Source organism: Pinus tabuliformis, chromosome 3_1 (genome assembly GCF_031772625.1).
Source record: "Pinus tabuliformis cultivar Carrire ecotype Pingquan chromosome 3_1, CPIR1, whole genome shotgun sequence".
Lineage (NCBI taxonomy): Eukaryota > Viridiplantae > Streptophyta > Pinopsida > Pinales > Pinaceae > Pinus > Pinus tabuliformis.
Window position 1 is genome coordinate 431,423,608 of NC_142301.1, and position 27,899 is coordinate 431,451,506.

General features: G+C 38.0%; 1 pseudogene; it reads left to right on the plus strand.

Annotated features, from left to right (window-relative positions):
- The first annotated feature begins 21,685 nt into the window (after nucleotides 1-21,685).
- Nucleotides 21,686-27,893, plus strand: LOC149187609 (putative polyamine transporter At3g13620; annotated as a pseudogene).
- Nucleotides 27,894-27,899: the final 6 nt, after the last annotated feature.

Below are 27,899 nucleotides of genomic sequence, written 5' to 3' on the forward strand. Positions count from 1 at the left end.
GGATATGTAGGCCTTCATAATGGAAGTAGGTGGGAAGTGTATTGAAGAGAGTTAGGTGGAAGGCTATGGGTGGAAGACATTTCAAGATTCACGAGAAAGATGGGGGGGGTGCTGGTTTTAATCAAGGGGAATTCTTTTGGGGAGAGGGGTTTTTCATGAGGAACTTTGTGAGAAAATGTGGGGGTTGATTTTTTTGTCTTTGGGAACACTTAGGAGTGTAAAGGTGGCATTCATTCAAAAGTGGATTTTGGTGTTGGATGTCATAGGGGTGTTGGCATAGGGATCTTGGATATACTATGATTGTGGTTTAGAGTTGGGCTCAGAGGGCTAGCGAACTTGTGGAGGTTCCCTAGGCTAGGAAGTCGAATAAACATTCCCAGTTAGCAGGGTGGCATATTTATTTGGGTGGTCCCATAAGGAGCACCACAACAAAGCCACCATAACAAGGTATTCTTCTTGCTAAAGGCTAAGCCACTCTTAATTTGCATATGATGATATATTTTTGGGTGTTTCCTCAACAATCATTGTAGGTAACTTCAAGAAGGTCCTTGATATATTTCTTCATGTCTCGGGGTGAAAAATGAATGATAAAAAAAATCTAGATTTATGCTTGGAACATCAGAATGATTGATCTTATTCAAATTGCAAGAAGACTCTCTTTCTCATTTAAATGATATTGGAAATCCTTTACTTATCTAGGGATGATTATATGCTTGACTTCCTCTTCATCCCCTTAATGGAAAAGGGTATTGCATAAGATCAAGGCAACGTTTAATCAATAGAACACCCATTGGTTTAACCTTGCAGGACACCTTGTTCTCCTTAAGTCAGTTATATCAACAATTCTAATATTTTAGTTATCAACACTTTTAGCCCTACAAAAGGAGTTCCACATAGCATCTCTCAAGCCCTTAGAAAATTCTTATGGTGCGGAGGAAAATATCAAACCAATGATTTTGGGAATAGACCTACAGTCAGTTTCACTGTGAAACTCATGAGAATTAGTTTTTATCTTGGCAATGTTCATTTTCTTCTTAGCATTGATCAAGATAGAAACATAATTTTGATTTTCAAGGCTAGGGTTGGTAACCTCTTTGTAATATCTTAGCTTCCTTTTTACTTCTAACTCCAAATTGTCCCACGAATTATCCTTAAATTTAGAAGTATTAATAATTGTAATATTGCCTTTATTCTTCAATATGATCTCCTCATTTACATCTTTATGTCAGCCTAGCTTGAGGAGATGAAGATTTTGAATTAAAAACAATTTTAAAATACCTCTTAAGTTCCATATTGTATAACTTTTTCTTAATATTAATAAATATATATTAGTCATTGATTTTAAAATAATAATAAAAAATATAATTATTATTACATCATTATATCTTTTATATATAATTGTTATTATTATATCATTATTAACAATCACATAGTCAACTACACTTAATAAAATTAATATATTATGCTAATTTTATAAACACAAACAACCATAATTTCTTAAATATCATGGCAATTCCATTTTTAACAATGTTGTGGTTGGAACTTACGGCCACCATTCCTACCAAGATTGGTATACATTAGATGCCTGAAAATAATTCCAATGAAAACAGGTCTGTCAAACTTTGAGATCGTTATTGTTGTCATTGACATGAAATGCAATTATAAAGAGTCAACGCATTGGAATGTTACGTTTCCACAAACGTAATTGGAACCATATTTTGTAATTTTAAAGTGTTATGTCTCATTCAATTGAACACGGATATGCATATGATAAACCGTAGTCACCACCACTATGTATTTATTTATTTACTCTCATATATATATATATATATACTACTCATTCTTTTATATATATAATTATTTTGATTTTTTTTCTTGTTTCTTATAAAGATGGAGATAAAGTGGAAAATGATTTATGGGTGGAGTTCGATGTTATTTTTAGTTTAAGTATATTAAAATTATAAAATTAATAAGGTTATTATAGAATTAATGTTTATTAGTTTATTTTATTGAATTTATATCAATAATATGAGCAATGAATATTTCCTAAAAAAGTATAGTTCATTTTTTTTTGGATATTTTGATTATGAATAAATACTTAAAGAAGATTATTTGTTTTTTTTAAGAAATGTAAATTTTTTCATTTCTTTTTCATAATTTGGTAGTGTTAAATTCTATGTTATTGATATAGATTTCAGCATGGTTTTATCTTACATATTTCTTTTTTTACAATTTTATATCACAATGGTGGAGGATATCCAAAATATTTAAGGCACTTACATGAAAACATATTTAGAGAGAGCTATAATAGAATGATGCACATATGTTTGTTTTTATCTTAGTATTGATATAAGTAAGGATTTTTGCAATTCTCAAATGGTAAAGGAGGAGATGAACTCAAATATTAGATTTATGAGAATACAATGTTTTGGTGTAGGAGTTGTCACATTTTGTGACATCTACATGATTCTTGTTCTTACTCACAAGTTGGTATTATAAGGAGAAAATGACAAAATCTAAATAAAATAGTTAGACTCTTTTTGTATAATAAAAAAAGAGAAAAAAAAGATAATGAAAATAAGCAAATGACAAATTCAAGAAAAGTTAATATGACTTATTCAAAAGTGTTGTTGGAAGAACCCTATCATAAGATAATTGGCAATAGACATATATATCAAGACGAAAGTGATACCTCTTGTCCTCATGAAACTAACACCTTTAGTTTCAATTGGTCTCCTTTTCAATTTCTAATATCCCATCACTACAACACAACCATGTGATTAGCGTCCCTTTTTTCTTCCTTTTTTGCGTCTAGAGCCCATTTTTGGTGCTATTTGTGTCCATTTATAAAATATGGTGCAAAAATTGATGCAAAGTTTGCACCAAGTTTAGCACCAGGTATTGCAATAGGTTTTGCATCAGGTTTTACACCAGGTCTTATGCCAAGTTTTATGCCAATTTTTGTGTCATCCTTTGCACCACGTTTTGCATCAAGTTTGGCACCTAATTTTGTTTCACCAACTTTTGTATCATTTATTGCATTCACTTTTTGCGCCTACACTTGCATCACCTTTTTCATCATCTCTTGCATCCTCTTTTGCATCATTTTTTAAATTATTTTTTGCATCCATTTTTACATCATTTTTTTCATCCCCTTTGCATCAAGATTTTCATTAGGTTTTATGTCGGATATTGTATCTAATTTTGCATCTAATTTTGTTGCATCAACTTTTGCATCATATTCTTTATCCATTGTTGCACCGATGTTTACGTCCACTTTTGCATCCCTTTTTCATCTTCTTTTTCATTTTCATTTGCTTCTTTTTTTGCATCTATCATTACATCCACTTTTGTTGTGACACTATTTGTACCATGTTTTGTACTTACGGTTGTACCCACGTTTGCTTCCAATTTTTCATCCATCTTCGCATCCAAATTTGCATCAAAATATTGCATCTATTTTTGCATCCACTTTTGTGTTGGGTTTTGCATCTCATTTTGTATCATCTTTTGCATCTACTTCCATTGCATCCATATTTTTCATCCAATTTTGTTTCTTCTTTTGCACCCATGTTTGCATCCACTTTTTCATCCCTTATTGCATCTTGTCTTGCATCCAAGTTTGCATATTTTTTGTGTTTTTTATTACATCCACTTTCTCATCCACTTTTGTTGTGCCATATCTTGTGCCTATTTTTCAAACCCACATTTTCTTCCAATTTTGCATCCACATTTGCATCCTCTTTTGTGTCCAAGTTTGCATCAAATAATTTTCCTGTTTTTTGCATCTCATTTTGCATCTACTTTTACATCCACTTCTGATGTGTCCACTTTTGAATCTAACTTTGTGTCCACTATTGCACCCATGTTTGGTCCATGTTTACATCCATTTTTTAATCCAATTTTGCCTTCTTTTTGCATCCAAGTTTGTGTCTTATTTTTTGTTCATTATTGTATCCACATTTATTTCACAACTACTCATGCTAAGTTTTATGCCTACTATTACACCCATGTTTTCTTCCACTTTTTCATCCATGTTTGCATCCTATTTTGTGTCCAAGTTTGCATCAACTATTGCATCTACTTTTTCATCCACTTTTGTGTCAATTTTTCTGTCTTGTTTTACATCTACTTATGTTGTGTCCACTCTTCATCCAATTTTATGTCTATTTTTGCCCCCCCCTTTTTTTTAAACTTTTGCATCCATTTTCCAACTCTCATATATTTTTTGCATTTATGATATTTCTTATGACATTAACATTTATGAACCACTGATGACAATGTCAATAATTTAGACGACGATGATAATGAAGATGATGACGATGACATGAATTGTGATTATTATGATAATCAAAATGATGATAAAGATGATGGGGGTTATAATGACAATGATGATGGAGATGCTAATGACCTTGGAAAATCTTCCCAATTTTTAAATGTTGTCATGGTCATAATCATAATCATTATCTTTAGAGTCATCTTCCAAGTCATCATCATTTGATCATCATTATCATTATTTTCATCTTGGTAATCATCAACAACAATAATGGCATGAATGATGATTATGATGTTCATGACGAAGTTGACAACAATGATGATAGAAATTACATTAATTATGATAATGGGGATGATGAAAATTATAGTGATGATGATAATGGCAGTGGTGATGATGATCATCGATCATCTCTAAAAAATAAAGTTGTCATTTCTCTTACATATATCATGTGTCCTAACAACCCTTTTTGAGCACTCATAATATTTTTTGGGTTGATGATATTTCTTACGACACCTATAATTATGAACAATTGATGACAATGTCCATAATCATGATGATGATGATGATGACGACATGAATGGTGATTATGACGATAATGCAATGATGAGATTGATGGTGGTGATGATGATGATAATGAAGATGATGACACTCCCTCTAAACTAGGGAGATACTCATAATGAGACAAAAAAGTACTCTCAAGTTGAAATATTCATATAAGAAGGGATATGGATTGATAAGCATCAATAATGATTTAAATCATCATAGCCAACATTGTCAAAATAGAAAGGCCTTGACTAACAAGTTATATATCTCCATTAGATCATAGCACAATGTTGGGAGGCATAAATTTGGACACCATTGCCTCTTTAGGCACTTACCGCACTAGGATGTTCATCAGGCATTTCCTCACATGATTATTTCCTAATCCACTGTCATAATATTTGACACCAGGAAATATTGATTCTCATGACTATGCTTATCTTGGAATAATGTACTTGACTTATGGCGGTTAGTCCTAGTCAAAGCACAAATTCTCAAAGAATATTGGTCCTAGATGTTTATCTAATCCACCATCCTCCCTATTGGTGTCTTTAGTAGGCTTACGACTATTAGTCTCGGCCATAGTACATGAAAAATGGATAATATGCTGTCAATTCTCACTCCCTCTCAACCAGGGAGGAGACATCCACAAGCATAAGCGTTTCTCAAGAATACCCATCATTTTCATTGGGAATAACATCATTAATTTGTTTTCATCGCATGACGCCTTTATGATTAATCATTCATAGATTTGTGGCAAAATATTTCCCCTTTTTGTCATTTGTGATGAAAGAAAATCAAAAAGTGAAAACCAAAATCATTAAATATACACTATAATGATTTATCTATGTCTAAACTCTAAGGTTAAAGTGAAAATTTATGTAAATATTATATCTATGATTTGTTCAAAACTTATGAAAACCTTATTCCCTAAGTCCTATATATAAGAAAAATCAAAATAAAGAAAAATAAGGCCCAATGAATGGTAACTCGTTTATTCACACCCTCTTTGGAAAACATATGAATATATACACTCCTAGTCACACTTGATCACATGTTTATGATGGTTAAATCATGAAGTCCTCTTTTCCCCTTTCATTTTCACTTCATCATTTAAGCACCTAATTGAGGATCTAGGGAATTTTTCTTGCATAAGGGTTTCATGTCTACTCTTGGTTTACTTATGTCACACTACAGTCAATCATGTGACGGAGTGAAATTCTTAAGTTTGTGGAGTTATTAGAATAGTGTATTAAGTTAGTCACCACACACGCATGTATTACATGTCATTGATCCACATGTGTGGGTTGGAGACTCATTTCTTGAGAAATTTAATGGATACTACTTTAGGGCCTTGATTGTATATCTTACAAAATCTCTTGGTAGACATTGTGATTCATCCTTTTTGTTCCTCGATACACTTGATAATATTGAAGTCACTCCCAATAATCCACGAAAATGGGGAGTATAAACTACTTGTGCCAGAGCTAGAATTGAGAAATAGAGGTTTTCCTTTTGCAATATTGGATTCATAGACATTCGATACATGGCAGTAGTCCTCGATGTCAATTAACTAAAATTATATTGTCATAATGTGAAAACAGGTAAACATATTGGTAACCTTGATGTCTTGAACATTCCAAATAATAGCCATTCCACCCAAGTATATCTAATCAACAATCACTACTACTTGGAATTTCCTCCCCCATTTTCTAATTGTATGAGGTATAACCTCACTTAATATTTTTATTTCTTATATCAACATTATTTATGGGTGCTTTGCATACCATTTTTCTTTTAGGAGTATTTGTTTTCCTTTACTATTGAGGTCCCTCATGTTCCATGAGACTATTTTCATAGAGAATTTACATAGAAAGGAAGTATAATGTGACTAAAAAAAACATGTTCCAAGATTTAAGTTATTGGACAATGCCACTTCATGACTCCTATATTTCCTTAACCTGGAATAAATGGTGAACTTGATAGCCTTAAGGGAAATTAACCAATGAAAATCTCAAAAAGAGGTGACTTTTGACTTTATGACATACAAGTTAATATACTTAAAAAAACATCCATAAAAATTTCATCAATCAATGAATCTTTAAAAAAATATCCAAAACAATTTCATCAAGCAGTGAAGCATTACATTATAAATTACAATCTATAAACCTTTTGGTAACTTTTTTCTAAACCATGTTCAAAACCAACATATTTAATATTAATATTTAACAATAATATGGAAAATAACACATTTTCATCAATTAAATAACATGTTACAAATCCTAAGAAATGTCACTAACATAAAACTAAAAGCACACAACTAATGGGAGTGGCCACTCAAAGCCACCATAAGACAATTAATCTATTAAGACAAGGAGTAATGGGGAAAGAAATCTACAAAGGTCAAAGGCAAACCTATTTTAACTTTATTGTTTTATTAGGTGCAAGTTGAACATCTCAAGATATAATGAAGAGAAGAATTAATTTTATTGCATTAAGAAAACCCACGCACATTATATAACTTAACAAGGAAGAGATGTATAATACCCATCTCAGTGACACAACGCATGGCATTAAGTTACTTTTTTATATATAATTTTACCTTATATCATAAAATCACAAATTTAGCATGAATGGATGTTTAAAATCCATTTTCATAAAAAGAAAATATAATTTTTGTTATAAAAAAACCAAAAACTAAATATATTCTTTTAGAAAATAAAAAATACTAAACTGAATATATATTAAAAAAAAACTAAACTTAAGCAATTTTTTTTTTTTTTTTTTTTTTTTTTTTTTAATTTAAAATATTTTTTTGAATTCTTTTAAACACTTCCCTCCATTCTAAGAAGCAAAAATAATAATAGAAATAAGGATGGACCAAAAATATTCCTTTCCTTGGTAAGTGTTTCCCACCATTCATTCCACTCACTCGAGTTATTTCATAAAACAGAGATAAGTGTTATTTCACACTCTTTTGGGAAAGCCTATTGAGATTCTCTTATGATATATCTATTCCTTGATGGAGTCCTTGATATATTGATCAAGTTTTGATTCCTTGGAGATTAATTAGAGCAAAGAAAACATGAGTACTCTTAATTCCTAGTTCAATGCCTCTATTGGTGGACATAAGAGAAGGGAGGGGTTGCTATCGTGGTCATAACTCCAAGTTCATTGTCTCTAATGGTGGACGAGGCAAGGGAGGGGGTTGTGGTCATGGTTATGGTCATGAGTTTTCTATATTACATTATATTAAGGGAGTTCAAAGAAATTTGAATGGAATCATTATTGTCACTAGGTATAATGGATTAAGTGTGATAATGGATAAAATGAAGTAATTATTTGTGGGAATTTGTTCTTGAACGAACATTAGGATCCATCTTATTATAGAGAAAAGTACATGCATTAAAAGCAACTCAATATTTCATGTGATATTCATATTGTATGTGACTTATTTTTCATTAAAAACAATTTACTTTTTCATGTGACATTCTTTTTTTGTTAAAATTTCTTCTATTTCTAATCTGAATTACATTTGTAATTTGAAATAAAGCTTCCAATAAATATTAATTTACCAATTCTACATGGAAATCATAAGAAACATTCACAATATAATATGACAAACAAATGAGTACCTACTTCATATGGATTAAAAAATGCTTCTACTACTTAGTGTGAATTACAAGTGTAATCTTAGTTGGATCTCCAATATATCTTAAGCCATATTTTCATTTTATTTTTAGTAATATTAAATGTTATTATGTCCTACCTCATTTTATTGTTAGCATTGTAATAAAAATATGCATTTTGATATAGAATTAGTACTAACATGTAATTTATTTATTTATTTTTTTTCAGAACACTATAGGTAATGACCACAAAGATGATAATATAGACTATGTTTAGATTACATCATATATCAGAGGTGATGATGATGAGGATGATGAAGGTATTGGTGATGATTATGTGGATGATATTATCAGGATGGTCACGATGATGATCATGGAAATGATCATGAGGATGAGCTTGGCTATGATTTTCGTGGTGCTAGCTAGCCATGCGTTATTTTTTATATTTAGTTGGATGTCTTAATATGGTAATCATACATTTGAATTTTAGTTTATTTGAATAACGATGATGATACTATCGATACTATCTTGTTACCTTGTGAATATATTGAAAATTGTTTACAATTTTTTTATGAACAATTATTGTGTATGATGAGATTCCTGTTTTTTATGGATGTTGTGAATTTGCCTTAGCATAATGATATCTATGAAACATTTCTATTTGGTAATCTTAAATTGACTTTTAGTTGATTTGATTAAATATGATGATGATATTATCATTTTTATCTTGTTCTTTTATGTATATATTGAAAATTATCAACATTATTTTAATGGAGAATTATTGTGTATGATGATATTACTATCTTTTGATGGATGTTGTGAATTTACCTTAGAATAATGGTGTTCATGAAATATTTTGTTGTGATAATCACACATTCGAATCTTAGTTGATTTGATTAAGGATGATGAGGATATTATTAGTATTATCTTGTTACTTTATATATGTGTTGAAACCTATCAATTCTTTTTTTATGGAGAATGATTATGTATGATGACATTACTATTTTTCGATGTGATGTTGTGAATTTACCTTGGAATAATGATATCTGTGATAAATGTTGATTTAGTACTAATATATGTATATTGAAAATTGTCAATGATTTTTTTACGAAGAATTGTTTTTTTTTCTAAGTAAAACTTATCTATTTATAAAGACATAATATATAAGGAGGCTCTGGCCTCAGCAGTATTGGGTCAGTTGTATGACCATTTTGAGCATCCAACGTTGAGATCGTGACTGCCCTAGAAGGGGAAACTAGTCCAAGCCCAAAATTAGGAAAGTTACAACTACTTGCGTAGGGGCTATAGTTCCATAATTCAAAAATATAAGCAAAACACTGTAAATTCCAAAACTTGACTCAGACTTTTCCATTGTAAGTCGACCAGTGGGAGCAAAATTCAAAATTTTGTCGCCAGAGATGGAGATTGAAACAGAGAAAGACCCGACAAGATACAAGTATCAAAATGGCGTATAACAAAACTAAACAGAAACAAGTTTATGACTTGCCACGTGACCTGGCAAGCATCTGCATAGTGTCCTCTGTAGGTTTTGATGGAGAATTGTTATATGTGAGGATACTGCTATATTTTTTTTATGAATGTTGTCAATTACCCTTAAATTTGTTTACAAATACTAAGTTATGAATTTGAATTGTGATATATTCTTAAATGTGTTATACATGAAAATACCTACTCATCATCTTGGAGGAGAATACTATGTTGTTGGTTGAAATACCCCTTTCTCCTAAACTATATAAGCCTATAATACAAGTTATGTACCATGAGGACCATGGTATACTAGTCTATAACAAGTTGTCCCCTTTATCTAACTTTTGTTACCAAAATAATAACCACCTAAGAAAAAATTAAGAAACTAATAAAATAACGCCATGTAGACAATTTTTTAATATATCATTTTTATTATTCTTTTACCAAAATTACCCAAATAAATGTCACATTTATCAAAATAAGTGTATATATATTTTATATTTAAATTAATATATTAGCACAACATTTAGTAAAATTTAAATTAAAAAAGCAAATTCAAAATTGAAAGGAAATTTAAATTAGCCAAATAAATGTCACTTTTATAAAAACTAACTGTCTACATGTATTTTATATTGAAATTAATTTTTTAACACAAGATTTAAGAAAATTTAAATTTAAAAGGAAAACTTAAAATATACTCAAATAAATGCACTTTTATCAAAATAACCAAATATTTATATTTTTTATTTAAATTAATTTATCAATAGAGGATTTAATAAAATTTAAATTAATAAAGTAAATTTAAAATTTAAATTAAATTTAGGATTTAGGATTTTATATTTAAATTTTTTTATTTAACATGCCATGTTTTACCCTTCATTAAAAATATTCTAGATATTCTAACTTTTATAGATTAAGATATTAATTTTATTTTTAATATTTAATATAGTTTTGGGTCACTTGGGCAGATAAATTAGGTAAGTTATATTATTAAAAAAAATCCACTGCATAGTCACACCTATATGTCTTTTAAATTTTAAAGGATTTTGATTGGCTTACACATTATGACATGAAAATTCAATGTTAACATTTTAAAATGAAAATTCCTCGAGGAAAAAAGCTCAAGTTAACTAGAATTTGACACTCTTGTTCACTTTCAGAAACTCATATGGTGTAATGTGATCTCTTTATCCTCATCTTTAGATTTTTCCTAAAAAATAAAAGCATACAAAAGTGGGAAAGAGCCATAAAGCATGGGGAAGCTTTTTCCTAAGCACAAAAGCATCTAAAAAGTGGAAAATGCCATTTTTATATGAGGAAACATTATTCACCCAAAAGCTTTTGTCAAAATTGAAATAATGAGGAATTTGAGAAATCTTCATAGCCTCCACTTTCCTATATATTCGAGGCTTGGCCATTGAGGAAATGATGGGAATTCATGTATTATGACGCTGCTAAAATCTATATTGAGAGGGAGAGTTTTGGAGCTAGGAGTTGTTCATTCTTTACTTATCCTATTTAACTAATGACTGTATGGGATTTTGGTTTATATTTATTTATTCAGTGATATTTGTATGTTTATGATAGTTTGAATTATTAAGATATTATGTTGTGAAGTTTTCTTTGTTCTCTCTCTTGTGTGTAGGACCAATATTTGGAGCTATCTAGGAGCGCTTCCCAATTACACTAAAAACTCCAACAAGACCTACATGCGAGGACTCACATGAATTCATTCTTCTTTTCTTAATCTATACTCTACATCTTGATCTACTAAGAATCCTCGGCCCTAGAACAACCTTTCTCTTAATCAGTGTATCTTAGGTTTCTAGGATAAACTGAGAGGGATTTATGTTCATCTAACTGTGCATTAAATCCTATAGCAAAATGATATTTAGAAACTATAATATATTTCACTATGTAATAAAATTAGTAAAATGGAAGTAAAAGTAAAACTCTAATCAAGAAGCCAAAAGTGGATGTAACTCTCGATGCAAAATTGGGCGTAGAATTGGATTTTAAACTAACCATTAAAACAAGATGCAAACAATGAGACAAAAAGGGTTTTAAAGTTGAATTAAAAAAATGTGTAAAACTAGACACAAAGAAGGGAACAAAATAGGGCATACAAAAAAATACCAAATTGGGCGCAAACAAGGATGTAAAAATGGACATCAAAATGAGGATGCAAATAATGATGTAAAATTAGGATGAAAAATTGGGTGTAAAAAAGATGTAAGAAAAGACACAAAACAAGAAGCAAAATGGGACTTAAAAAAGGTGAAACTAAGGATGTCAAAAATGATGCATAACTAGATGAAAATTTAGACTAAAATCTAGGTGCAAAATGAGATGCAAATGTGGACACAAAATGTGGCATAAAAAAGGATACAAATTTGGATGCCAAAAAAGATGCAAAGTTAGACACCAAAAATGATGCAAAATTAGACACCAAAAGGATGCAAAATTGGACATAAAAAATGGTGAAATTTTGGACATAAAAGTAGAAAAAATGGTGGGAAAATGGGCATAAAATGGCTCAAATTTGGATGCAATAGTGGATGCAAAATGATGTGCAACAAATGATTCAAAACTTGGTGCAAAAACAAATGCAAATGTAGATGAAAAAATGGCTCAAAATTGAACGTAACATTAGACACAAAATGGGATTCAAAGGTGGACGCAACACATGGTCCAACATAGGGTGAAAATTTAGATGCTCAAAAGGATGCCAAATTGGATGCAAGAAATGTTTTAAAAAATGATGCTAAATTGGATGCAACAAATGATACAAAATTAGGTGCAAAATAGGATACGAAAAAAGGGAGACAAATGAAACAAAAAAGTGGATGAAAAAATGGTGCAAAAATGGATGAAATTTTTGGCATTAAATCAGATTCAACATATAGTGCAAAATTAGATGCAAAAAAAATGGTGTTAAAAAAGGCAGAAAAATTGATGCAAAAATAGATGTAAAAATAAGTACAAAATTAGAAGCATAAAATGGCATAAGACTAGATGCAAAAACTAACACAAATTCGATGCCAAAAAAGACACTAAATCAGATGCAAAAGATGGTGTAAAACTCGATGCAAATTACGACACAAAAATAGAAGCAAATAATGGCATAAAATAGAAAGCAAAAAATGATGCAAAAATAGATGCAAAAAATGGCACAAAAATAGAAGTAAAACGTGTTGTAAAACCAAATGAAAATTTTGGTGCAAAATATGATGCAAAATTTGGCAAAAAAAGGATGCTTTAAAAATTGTACAATAAAGCTAGATTTAGCACCAAGCTAATCATCCCAATGGAGAGAAAAATACACTAAAATATGGTGCTAAATTTGGCGTAAATTGTCTATTTTGTTGTAATGCATTACTTAAATTATGAGTAATGATTATAAATATAAAATAAAATGGCATTTTTTTTGTCAAAAAAGATTAAAATTTATGGCTAAATAAAATATATATATATACACATTATTTTTTTTTTATTTTTTAAATCAATACAATTTTTAAATACAAATATCCATTATTCTCTAATATCTTTTTAACATTTAAAAAATATTTTTTTATTAAAAAGTAAAATAACATATTATTATCTTAAATATTTACAACTATTTAATTTTATTTTTTTTATTGAATTCTAGTTTTTCTTTTTACTTTTCTTTTGATATAGCTCAGTAATTATTTTAATTTTAAATTTGTCAGTTATTTTGCAGTACAATAATAAGTGATAATTATTTTAGAAAAAATAAATTTGTCAGTTATTTTGCAGTACAATAATAAGTGATAATTATTTTATATTTTCTATTTCTAGATTATTTTATACTTACAGTGGGACAATGAAAAATTAAAGAAAATAATTGTTATTCTTCTTATTCTGATTCAATTCAAATTCATTATTTTAAACCTTATTCTGATCTATATACATCCCACTCACCCAAGAAGGATAGTAATGAAAAAAATATAATTTTTCTACTGTCAAAATACACTGCAGAAGATCTTTTCCCACTGTCTTTGTATTGTGTTGGAAGTATTTTGTAATTGTCGTGCATTCACATATTGACCTTGCTGGTCAAAACAATGGACAATATATGGCAGAGGATATTATTTTATGACAGACCTTATATAGGTGCAATTGTCTTTGGTATATTATTTCCCATTGATCCTTTTTTTTTTTGACATATTGTTCACGTATTCTCGATATTTTTAACGGAAGGCGTTCTTCCACAATGATGTATAAGTGATGTAGTTCTATGAACCTGGCTGAGAATATTGAATTTAGAATGAGCACATGTATAAATGATGTAGTTCTATGGAGCTGGCTGAGAATATTGAATTTAGAACATGAGCACATGTAAACTGGTTTTTATATAATATAAACCTGTTGTTTTAAATATTATTTTCTTTTTCCGGAGAAAAAAGCAAAACTTTTTATTACAGCCATAAAAAGTTTACATTCTGTTGTGTTCTTGAGCCAACAAGAGGGCTCTAAAGTTCTGTTGTGTTCTTGAGCCAACAAGAGGGCTCTAAAGGCACTGTTTTGCTCTCATTGCGAGCTATTACAGCAATTTTCTAACTGCACTTACAGATCTCCTCCCCACAGGAGGTGATAAAATATGAACATATACATGATATCCGTAGGTTCTGGGGTCTCCTACGATGTAGGAAAACAACCCCTAACAACAGAAAAAGTTTAAAAGTCTGTTTTTGTCAAAAAATATACAACAATAAAGTTATATAGTTTGCTGGAGTCATATGTAAGAAGAACTAAGAACCGCATAAAAAGAAATATAGAACAGTATATGTACAGCAACATAAAAAGTACTGTGAAACCGCTGTCAAAAAAGGCTATGTACTGTAATCACTGTGGAAGATTGTGCGGAGGCTGATGAGTAAAGTGTGATTGCCCCTGTCTGATCTCCTCAATTGACCAACTGCCCAGAACTTGTTGTAGACCAGCCTTAGAAAGTTGGTCTGCGACTTCATTTTTGTCCCTGTAGATATGGCATATGGTAAAACTGATATAAGAAGATTTTAGTGAGTTAATTTCATCAACAAGAGTCTTCAGTATTTGATTTTGACAAGATGCATTTCCATTGACCCATTTAATGACATTGAGAGAATCCCCAAAAATTTGGACTGAGTTGATATTTCTGTGAAGAAGCCAGCATAAGAGAAGGCGCAAGGCGGACAATTCAGCATAGTTATTTGTGCCAGTGCCCAACCCTACAGATGCTTTTAAAGAGTGTTCTGGGTTTATGTGTATGCACATGCCCGCTCCAGCCTTATTATTTTGGGATGCCCCATCGAAAAAAGCCCACGGCATGCCTTCCTGAATAATGATTTGGTTTTGTTTGTTTTTGGGGTTTCTAGCTTCAGGTGGCGGGATGGCTGAGTAGATGGCAGCCACATTGGAAGCGGCGGTGGAGATGGGGGTATCCTTGTCTTGGAACAGGCTTTTGTTTCTAGCCAGCCATACACCCCAGAAGAAGACCAGGGGCAGATTTCTCATGTTCCCCTCCGGAAAGTTGTGCCACCATTTCCTCCAGGCCTCTTCCAAAGGTTCATGACCCCACTGAGCTTTTACCTTGAGCATGGTAGTAACTTCCTCCCAAATCCTTTTTGTGACTGCGCAAGATGTAAAAAGATGACCAATGGTTTCCTCTTCAGTCTTGCACAGGGGACATCGCCCAGGCCCTGCTAGAAACCTTGCTTGTAAAATCTCCCATGTTGGGATCTTCCTTCTTAGGATACACCAAAGGAAGAGCCTGGCCTTTGCTGGACCCTTGAGTTTCCAAATATTATTTGCCCACCAGACTGGTTCTCCCCACCCCTTCTTGCTCATTAGAAAAGAGTATCCTTCTTTGGGAGAGTAGTCCCCGGTTTTGCCTTGAGCCCACATCAGGCGATCTGGTTCCTCTTTAATCCTTACATTTGAGCGATGTAGTTCTTTGAGGTAAACCTCCCATTCATTCTTCCATCTGTCATTTATTCCTAGATCTTCGGCTCCCAGCCACGCCTGTCCCCAAAAGGTAGATTGTCCCACTTTTTCCACCTGATTTAGGGAAGTAATTCCAATGCTGTCTAGGTGTCTTAGAAACCCTGGGGACAGGGCATAATCTTCATTGCACCCTATCCAGGGATCTCTGCCAATACGCACCTGTTTTCCATCCCCCACTTTCCAAGCTAAACCTTGTTCAATTACCGAAAAGGCTTCCACCGTGACCTTCCAGATGGCAGAGGTATTCTTTGTCTTCTTGTTCTGACTCCGAATCCAATCTTCCAAGGGGACGGGATCAATGTATTTCCTTTTCACTACCCTAGTCCACAGATTCTCCATAGTTATTAATCGCCAGCCCGATTTTGCTGCTAGTGATAGGCTGAATTCTGGGAGTCTTTTAATACCCCATCCACCCCATTCTTTTGGCCTAGCTACTTTGTCCCATGCTACCCAAGGCAGAACCGAGGCCTCATTTGTTCCAGCCCAAAGGAATCTGCAACATATTCTTCTGATTTTTTCCATTATACCTTTGGGAATCCAAGTCAAGGCAGCCCAGTAAACAGGGATGGCTAACAGAACCGATTTGATAAGGGTCAGTCTGCCAGCTCTGGAGAGCCACCTAAAGCTCCAGTGAGATATTCTGGTTTCTATTTTAGCTACAAGCCAGTTCCAGTCCTCTTTTTTGTATGAACCTGGTTTTAACCAAAAACCCAAATATTTGAAAGGGGAGTCCAAAGCTTGAATGGGGAAAGGGAAAAGATTTGCCATTCTGTCCCTCTCTCTTCTTTCAAAATCTGCCACACAGACTTGAGATTTACGAGAATTTATCTGCATTCCAGTAGCTTTCAGAAACAGTTCGAAAATGCATTTTAATTCCTTTAGTTCATTGAGAGATCCATTGGTAAAAATCAGTATATCATCGACAAAAAGTAAATGAGTGATATAAAGATTGATTGCTACCTCAATACCTTTTACCTTCACCTCTCTTCTGGCTGTGTGGATCAATCTGCTTAGCCCTTCTGCCACAAGGAGGAACAGGAGAGGGGAAAGCGGACATCCTTGTCTAAGGCCTCTTTGACTGTTAAAAAATGAGGATGCTGCTCCATTGATCAATACTGCAAAACTGACATTTGAGATGCAACCCATAATCCAGCTAATAAAGGTGTAATTGAAGCCCACATGAGTAAGCAGCATCCGGATGTAGAGCCAGCTAATTCTATCATATGCTTTTGAGAGATCAATTTTGATAACTGCACCCTTTTTTTTCTTCAATCTGACACTATGAATAACCTCCTGGGCTACTCCAATTGCTTCATGGATTTGTCTGCCATCCAGGAAACCAAATTGTTCCATTGATATATTCCTTGACAGGATAGGGGCAATTCTGAGAGCAATGACCTTTGCAATGATCTTATAGATACAGTTACACAGGGAAATTGGTCTGAAATCTTCAAAACTCTCCGGATCATCCTTCTTAGGAATGAGAGCTATAAAAGTAGAGTTGAAGGGTTTGTAAACTTCTCCTTTCTGTCTTGACTCTTCAACTACCTCGGTAATCTCAGAGCCTATAAGATCAAAAAAGTGGAGAAAGAGTTCAACAGTCCACCCATCAGGGCCAGGACTTTTATCCTTACCCATAAGCTTCATGGCTGCTTCCACCTCCTCCTTGGACACCGGAATTGTAAGGTCTTCTGCTTCATCCTCCTCAATGAATCTGGGGAAACATTGAGCTGTTCTTATGACTTCTGCAATGGTAGCCTCTCCCGGATCAGAGAAGATTTTCAGGAAATGTCTCTGTCCTAAGCCAGATAGCTCGGGGAAAGATTTGACTTCCCTCCCTTCTTCGTCTTTGAGACTCCAAATGGTATTAACTGATTTCCTTCCTTTAGCATAATTGTGAAAAAACCTTGTGTTTTCATCCCCTGATTTAAGCCAAATAGCCCTACTCTTAAGCCTCCATTCTTCTTCTTTATCCAGGAGGATTTTGTTTTGCTGTTTCTCTAAATGAAGAATTCTGTCCTTAGAGGCCTGCGTTGAATAACCATCTTCCTCAGTGCTTTCCAACTGCTTCAACTCCTCCCGGATTTTATTCAAATCCTCATTTTGTTTCAGTTTCCTGTCCTTTGCCCAGGAGATTGTCGCTTTCTTCAATCTTTTGAGATTCTCCATAAACAAGAAACTCTTATCCTCTCCTGAGTTGTGAGCAGGATGGATCCAGGTCTCTTTAAACAGGTTACTATATGTGGGATCTTGGAGCCAGGATGAATTGAACTTAAAGGGAGCAGGCGGCTTTGGGGGAGGAGAAGAGAGTTCAAGAAAAACAGGAAAGTGGTCTGAGTTCCCTACTTCCTCGACCCACTGCTTGAGGAGAGGAGCTTTATCTGCTAAGAACTCAGATAACAGAAAACGATCTAGTCTTTTGGCAATCCGGTCCTCCCCTGACCTTCGGTTCCTCCAAGTGGGCTTTAGTTTGATCGGGGCTGGATCTATGAAATTATTGTCCGTTAAGAGATTAGAGAAGAACGCTGTGAGGGGATCTTCCCTTGCTGATGGGCCCCATGCTTCCGCCCTACCCAAGGAGAAGTTGAAGTCACCCCCCATAATCAGCAAGGAAGATTTCAATACCGATTTTGACATCAGTTCAGCCCAAAAGGATTCCCTATCCTGACATGGCCCATAGATATTGACAATATTGATGGGAGAGGGGAAGTCGTAAGAAATAACCTCCATCCCCATAACCTGTTTCATCCCCCAATGATTTATGACCTTCACCCGACCTTCTTTGACTCCAATAGCAATACCCCCCGAGTGACCAGATGAGTCAATAGCCGAGAAGATCCAACCTGGCAAGAGGTTTTTGAGCATAGATTCAATCTCAGGGGCTTTTCCCAGGGTCTCTTGCAAAAAAATAACATCAGCTTTTGAATTAAGGACCCACTCCTTCAAGGCCAGTTTTTTAGGTTTACTGGCTAAACCTCTGCAGTTCCAGGATGTCAGGATCATTTCAAAACATCAACAGGGGGTTGCGCTGCTCTAAGGACCCCGGGGATGGAATACTGTTTGCCATCTGCAACATCCAATTTTGCTTTAAGTTTGGCCTTGGATATGTCCGATTTCCTACCTCTCTTGTTTTTTGAGCAGCTCTGTAGGGAAGACTGCCCCAGACCACCAACAGCCCCTGGAAAGTCGATCTTCCCCCCCAAGGATCTCAGGTTGTAAGGGCAAGGGGTGCGAGATGCGGGATGGGAGAGGGGTGGCCAGTTCTCTTCACAGTTTATATCAAGGGACGGGAGAGCCTCAGAGATAGAGTCTACATCTGGAGTTATCCTCTCAAGTTCCTTTTTATTAATATTGTTATTTTGATGCGAAGGAGATAAAGGAGAAGAGACATGCAAGGTAGATAATTTATGCTCAGGAGAAAAACAGGAAGAGACAGGGATCCCTGAGCACATACCCATATCATTTTCGCCAGGAGAGTGATGTTCTGTAGGGATTCCCTTAGCAGTCTCCACCAGGGCTTCTGTTCCTTTCTCGTTCTCTTCCACAGCTTCCGCCTGATGGGGGACCTCGGTCTGAGCCGCCTCTTGGTGATTGACAGGAACCGACAGAGGATCCAAAAGGGTCTCGCCCATCTCCATCTGCTCTGTGCCTCCCCTTTCCGGATTTTCTTGTTCCTGCGGTCTCGGTGAAGGGATAGTTGTAGGATCTCTGTATGCAGCAGTCCTCCTGAAACGTCTCCTTCGTCTGTGGTGAGGGCAGTCCTGGGCCAGGTGCCCGTATACATGACAGCGGTTGCACCTAAACGGCAGGTGCTCATAGTCAAGTAATTGCTCGAAAACATAATCTTTATACTGTAGATTGATTTTTTGTGCCAGGCCACCGCTCGGATTGAGAAGGACCAACATACGAGCCATCGCTCTATTTTTAGTCTCCAGGAAAGTCATATCAGCTTCCATGAACACCCCCAATCTGTCCCCAATAGATTTGAAGACCGCTTCTGTCCAAAGAAAAGATGGGAACCCCGGCGCTCTCACCCACACAGGGAACTCATCCGTTCTTTCTTTAATGGCATCGAAAAGGGGGGACCATTTCTTCATCAGGACAGGAATGTGTCCAATGTGCCAGTTTCGTTGGAAAACCCAATCTGCCGAGGCCTTATCTATAAAACTTAGCTTAAACCATCCTTTTGCCAGACATTGTGCTTCAAACTGTAATGGTCTTTCCGAAACAAAACAATTTTCTCCCCATGCTTGAAGAAATTCCGAGGAGAATCTCTTACCACGAGCTCTTCCGACCAAAGTACATTCTGCCACAGCTAGTGATTCCTCGATGGATACCTCCATTCCCAGGATCAGGTTGCCGTCAATCACCTGAGATCCAATAGGTCTTTGCGGCCTTCTCTTTGCCCCTTTGCTTCTTAAATCTTCCTCCGAATCCCTAGCTCCCCTGCGCATTTCATTTCGAGCTGGGTTCGTCTGCACAGAGCCCACAAGGGGCTCAATCTCCGGCAATGTCTGATGCTGACCAGCGATGCCCGTGCCTTGAAAGCCAGATGGTGTTAACCCAGCTGTCGGAAAGTTGAAACCCTCACGCTCCCCCACCGAGCATTCACCATGACCTCTAGTGGGAACTCCTTTCTGTAATGGGGAATCCCTTGGCAGAGAGACCCTAGATAGTGTAGGAAGACCCCTTGGAGCCCCAGAAAAGCCAGAACCAGACGAAAGCCCTAAAAGTGCTAACTCTTCAAAACCTTTAGAGGGCGCAAACCGACCTGGAACAACTTTTCCTTTTGGGTCCAGATGTAAACCCTCCTCATTTGTTCCAACCACCGCATTATCTCTTCCCACCTGCTTGGGAAAAGCCGAAAAACTAGATGTGAGATCCCCGCTACTCAGATCTTCACCTTGAAAAAGAAAAGAAGGTTTTTCCCCCGCCTGAGATAGTGCTTCCAGTCTGGACAGTTCGATAGCTCCAAAGTAATGTTCAACATTTTGTGCAGTGGTATCCTTCCCCCACATGGAGAGGATGTCTTCCACCTCCGGCTCCAGGTCAACGAAGTCGGCGGGATTAACCATGGTTAAGGTCCGTTCCGAAGCTAAACAACCGACAGCCAGCCGCTCCCTTCTTTCGCGACTGTTAGGGGAACGGAAAAAGGCAAGGGTAAACAGCAAAACACCTGTAGTAGAAAGACTATAAGCAAAAACCGGGTAAAAACATTCGCCGAGGAAGGGCCACCTCCGCCTGCCCGTTACTTAGACCGAAAAGCTGACCCTGCGCCTGCGGCTGTTCATGGATCCTGACATTCCTACTGTCTACCCGTGACCTGTGCGCGGTTCCGAACGGGGCCCTGGTTTCGAAACCCTAACCTCCATCTTTCTTTTTCTTCATCCTCCATTTTAAATATTATTTTCAGTTGTGTTTTAACATTGTTTCCAAGTATTTTGCGCTTGTATTGCATTCTCGCCAGAACGGAAGGTCAATATTTTTTGCCCATCAAAATAATGCAAAATACATACTTAAGATGATATTTTTGCGCAGGAAGTCGGTACTTGACTGGTGGATGCTTCCATATGGTCGATCGGTTTTTTTCGGGGTAGCTCGAATACGGACGGAAGCTTATAAGGCAATCTCTCCAATACAGGGATTCTTATTCTTTTTCTTTTCTTTTCCTGCATTGGCCTCCCATTAAGTCCCGATTGGCTCTGGATTTGAAACTGAGCTTCGGGATTCCAAAAACAGTAGTGCAATGGGCGGGTCTTCAAATCGTGGTGGAGATCAAGAAAATGATATGATTGAAGCCGGTGGTCTACAGATCGAACCTCCTCCAGCATCGAAAGCGAAGAAGCTGAAGCTCATTCCGCTGATATTTCTGATATATTTTGAGGTCTCAGGGGGACCGTTCGGCGAAGAGCCAGCGGTGCAAGCCGCCGGTCCGCTATGGGCCATAGCGGGGTTCCTCATCTTCCCGGTCATATGGAGCATCCCGGAGGCCCTAGTGACGGCGGAGTTGGCCACAGCGTACCCGGGCGACGGCGGCTTCGTGGTATGGGCGGAAATGGCCTTTGGACCCTTTTGGGGATTCCTAATGGGCTGGTGGAGGTGGCTCAGCGGCGTTACCAGCAATGCCGCCATCCCGGTTCTCTGTTTCAGTTAGCTCACTGTACTTCTGCCGGCCTTTGGCCACGGTCGGGTCAGAGGCGTGGGGAATCTAATTTTAACGATTGTCCTAAGCTTCTTGAACTTCACGGGGCTCTCGATCGTGGGCTGGACAGCGGTCATTCTCGGAGTGATGTTGTTGTTCCCATTTATCCTAGTGGCCCTGGTTTCGATTCCTCGGATTAAGCCCTCGCGCTAGCTCGTGGGAAACCAGGGTAACATGGACCGGTCCTTGTATTTCAATACGTTGTTCTGGAACTTGAATTTCTGGGACAATGCCAGCACTTTGGCTGGGGAGGTGGAGAAGCCGCAGCGGACATATCCCCGGGCGTTGCTCTGGGCTGTGGTCATGACCGTCTTGGGATACATCGTGCCCTTACTTTCGATCGTAGGTGCGCTGGAGCTGGACCGGGACCTCTGGGGCAATGGCTACCTAGCTGAAGGCGCAGGGCTCATTGGCGGTGCGTGGCTTAAGTACTTGGTCGAGGTCGGCGCCGCACTGTCCGTCGTGGGGCTCTTCAAAGCCCAGCTGAGCAGCGTTTCATTCCAGTTGTTGGGCATGGCGGAGATGGGCATCCTCCCCTCCATCATTGTCACGCCCCCAAGCCTATGGTAACTTTTTTTCCGTGCCCGGCGGGGTGCGGCACCACCGTGTACGTTCTTTTCGTTAATACTTGTACATATGGACTACGCCTTAACCGATATAAACATGCTTTAACCGTTATCTTATAACCATATGAGAGCATTAATCTTCATAATTCATCATAAACCATTCTTAACATTCATATGCAATTAAACCGAAACAACAATTGCAACCAACCATGTAGAATGGGAGGGGCAACTCCCGAACAAGTTCGCCCGAATAATCAATATATTATGAACCTTCAATAATACATCAATGTACAAGTGTGCCGGGCAAAGTCCTCAGCCAACACTTAGAAACTTTTACAATATTACAACAAGGCATGAGAAGCCTTATACATACACCATTATGCACCTTTGCCTTATGAGCGGGTGCCCACCCGGGTCACCAAGACACTCACACAATACTGCACCAAACCGTGTACCGAAATCTTCCTCAACCGTGACCTCTTTCACATAAGCCAACCTTAAGATATGCGAATCCTCCTTATTCCTTATGCACATGAGGAATGTGCATCTCCTAAAGAACCTTCGCACTTTTCTCTTGCCTCTTATGCGAGCTCCTTGAGCGAAGAGTGATGGAGAGAATCAGCTTCATCTCCACTAATATATATGCTCCCTTCCATGTGTTTCAAGGGGGTTGCTTGTCTTATGGCCGACCCCACTTATTAACACATAAGCCCACGCATATATATTAAATTACATTATTTAATTCTTATTAATTCACACATATTTATATACGTGTACTCCTCCATATAATATGCTTCCTCCTTATGTTTTAAGGGGTGTGATTCACTCACGGTTTCCCCCATTATTTACATATGAGCCTTCACATATTATATTTTAATTAATCACCCACGCATATTTACACTCCATGACATATGCGTATAAGTCTCTATACGATATGTAATTATGTGCTCTAATATGCCCGTCCATACTTAGTCGCATTCGGCCCAAGCGTATTTCGTCATATTCCTGTCGCACAAGTTCGTCACATTATCGTCGCAACCGGCTCGTCATTTCGTCGCACACTGCCCGCTACCTTTTGCTGTTTGTCGCATCCGCCCGTTCGTCGTCTGAAGCTCGTCGCACATCGTTCCGTCGTCCGTCGTATGCCGCTGCCCATCGTGTAGCAGGGCGCGCGCCCATGGGTCACCCGCCCATCACCGGGTCCGCCCATCGTCGGGTCCGCCCATTGTCGGGTCCGCCCAAGTGTCGGAGGTTCGCCCATCCGCTCGTCGCACTGCCCGTCGTCGTGCCAAAATGCGCCCGCCGTCGTGCACGAGGGCGCCCGCCCATCGTGCACGCCTGCCCGAGACTCGAGGGCGTCACACTCTCCTCCACCTGAAGTCGTTGTCGTCCTCGACAACATATCATCTCGGTAGCTCTCCACCAAGACTGCATCGACCATGATGTAGACCCCTCCATATAAGGCAAACATCACTGCAACATATATAAGGCCTCGTCTCCATCAAGTCATCTCCATGTGCAAACTGCCCATGTATAAGTGCTACACATCCCGGTCATGTGTCAACACCCATAATCCATGCTCAGGTCCATGAAAACTCCATCCATCACATCTGCAACATGCTGTCCACGAAGTGTTGGTGTCAATGTGCCATAAGTGATCAGCCACACCTATCCCCAACATCATCGTGTGCGAAAAGTAGTTGAGTCTCGGCTCAACCCATGCCCAAGTGCGGCCACCAAGGCATCATCATCATCATCGTGACCCCATCACCTCAAAGTGTCTCATCGATCCTCCTCATCAAGTCACTCTTCCAAGCCATGTCCTATGCATGTACTTTGGAAGTATGCATCCCATACTGCATCAAAGTCACCTGACCTCAGCTCCTCAATGCATCAGACCTCTAAGTCCACCATGTATGATGTCCCAAAAGTCACAACGATCTCATGTCATCATGAACTCCTCCACCAAGACTATCTCTTGGTCTCGGCCATGAGAAGTTCATCTAAGCATCATCATCACGAGTCCCTTCCATCATAGCTCCTCCAAGGTGTCCATCAAGACTATCTCTTGGTCTCGGCCATGAGAAGTCCACCCAAGGGTGTGCCCTTCAACCTGTCCATGAGTCATGCCGGGCACTTAGCCATGTGGCTAAGGCATGACCCAAATCATCCATAACATCCATCAAGTTTCTCCCTTGTCACGGGCCCTTGCACCTTCAACCATAAGGTCACAAGTAACCCCAACAAGTCCTTCAGCAGGTAACAACCCTTGCTTCTCCATACAAGGCTCCATCATAGTCATCCATGGCAAGATCCTCCATGGCATAGGCAAATTGATTTTGCCTTCTACTGCACACGGTCCATCTACCAAATGCTCAAATGGAACACAAGTATCAATACTTACTTTATCAATATGAGGCTCCTCCATATGAGTGACCTCACCCATCCATGTCGATAAGCTGCACGATCCTGGTTCAACTTGATCACCTTCAAGTTCTGCCTCCATCGTAGTCATGTCCACAACATCTTCATCTATTACGGCTTCTTCTTCCTTGATAGTACCATCTGCAACATCACCTTGCTCCATTGTCCAACCAAGTTGAAGAAGCTTGTCCTCAACACCCTTTTCCAAGGCTTCAAGTTCTTCACGGATTCGGGGTCTCTCTTCCTTCATCTTCTTCAACCTTTCCAAGGTAAGTAAGAGCTTCCTTCCACCTTCTCCCAAACTTGCCATGCCTTGTACCTTGTCATCATGTGATTCTTCCATGTGAGTGTCCATCCACGCTGCCAAACTATACGATCCTGGTTCAACTTGATTATCCTCAAGTCTAACCTCCATCATAGTTGAGTCTTCAACATCTTCGGTCATCATGACTTCCTCTTTCTGGTCTGCAACCTCATCTATTGCCTGACTGATTTGAAGAAGTCCATCTCATCTAAGCATCACATCAATGCCATCCGTATTTATCACCACGAAGTTCAGCTGACCTCTGCATCCTTCCAACTGTACAGGTACATCTCGTATCATGCCTACTGCCAAATTCCACGAGGTTATTTCCCAGTTCTCCATAGTAGATATCAGCCCCACTTCTTCTACTAACCATGCCGATATAAGGTTATATGAACCACCTGTGTTTGCCAACGCTTGAACATCTTTGCCACAAATCTTCAAGGTTACAAGACCTCGGTTGTTCTCCATACCTTATCTTCACCTGTCAACTGCCACGAGCAACCTTTGCTCTGATACCACCTGTCACGCCCCCAAGCCTACGGTAACTTTTTTTCTGTGCCTGGCGGGGTGCGGCACCACAGTGTATGTTCTTTTCGTTAATACTTGTACATATGGACTACGCCTTAACCGATATAAACATGCTTTAACCGTTATCTTATAACCATATGAGAGCATTAATCTTCATAATTCATCATAAACCATTCTTAACATTCATATGCAATTAAACTGAAACAACAATTGCAACCAACCATGTAGAATGGGAGGGGCAACTCCCGAACAAGTTCGCACGAATAATCAATATATTATGAACCTTAAATAATACATCAATGTACAAGTGTGCTGGGCAAAGTCCTCGGCCAACACTTAGAATCTTTTACAATATTACAACAAGGCATGAGAAGCCTTATACATACACCATTATGCACCTTTGCCTTATGAGCGGGTGCCCACCCGGGTCACCAAGACACTCACACAATACTGTACCAAACCGTGTACCGAAATCCTCCTCAACCGTGACCTCTTTCACATAAGCCAACCTTAAGATATGTGAATCCTCCTTATTCCTTATGCGCATGAGGAATGTGCATCTCCTAAAGAACCTTCGCACTTTTCTCTTGCCTCTTATGCGAGCTCCTTGAGCGAAGAGTGATGGAGAGAATGAGCTTCATCTCCACTAATATATATGCTCCCTTCCATGTGTTTCAAGGCGGTTGCTTGTCTTATGGCCGACCCCACTTATTAACACATAAGCCCACGCATATATATTAAATACATTATTTAATTCTTATTAATTCACACATATTTATATACGTGTACTCCTCCATATAATATGCTTCCTCCTTATGTTTTAAGGGGTGTGCTTCACTCACGGTTGCCCCCATTATTTACATATGAGCCCTCACATATTATATTTTAATTAATCACCCACGCATATTTACACTCCATGACATATGCGTATAAGTCTCCATACGATATGTAATTATGTGCTCTAATATGCCTGTCCACACTTAGCCGCATTCGGCCCAAGCGTATTTCGTCATATTCCTGCCACACAAGTTCGTCACATTATCGTTGCAACCGGCTCGTCATTTCGTCGCACGCTGCCCGCTACCTTTTGCTGTTTGTCGCATCCGCCTGTCCGTCGTCTGAAGCTCGTCGCACATCGTTCCGTCGTCCGTCGTATGCCGCTGCCCATCGTGTAGCAGGGCGCGCGCCCATGGGTCGCCCGCCCATCACCGGGTCCGCCCATCGTCGGGTCCGCCCATTGTCGGGTCCACCCAAGTGTCGGAGGTTCGCCCATCCGCTCGTCGCACTGCCCCTCATCGTGCCAAAATGCGCCCGCCGTCGTGCACGAGGGCGCCCGCCCATCGTGCACGCCTGCCCGTGACTCGAGGGCGTCACAATCATGGCCACGAGGTCGCCTACCTTCAATACGCCCACTTGGGGTATCCTTATCTCCGCCTGCGTGACGCTGGGGCTCTCCTATGCGAGCTTCGAGAACATCATTTCCGCCGCCAATTGCGTATACAGCCTCGGGATGCTGCTGGAGTTTGCGTCGTTTTTGTGGCTGAGAAGGAAGTTTCCGTTGCTGAATAGACCATACAGGGTTCCCCTCGGAATCCCAGGTCTGATTTGCGTGGGCCTGGTGCCCGTGGCGTTTCTGTTCTACATCATGACTCTCGCCAATGCAATCGTCTACATACTGGCTTCCTCTGCCACAGTTCTGGGCGTTGTGGGCTATTTTTTTATGATCGCCTGCAAGAGGAAAAATTGGATTGAATTCAGTGTTGTCAGGAAAGGTGAAACAGGTGGAATTCATTATTCAATGGCGGAGAATCAAATGGTCGCTGGCGAAGAGACGCAGATTCGGGTATCGGGACCCTCCGATGGCCCAAATCTTGCATCCAGTTAAGGATGGCCATAGGTGACCCAGTGGAAAGGGACCGTACCCTAAAAATTC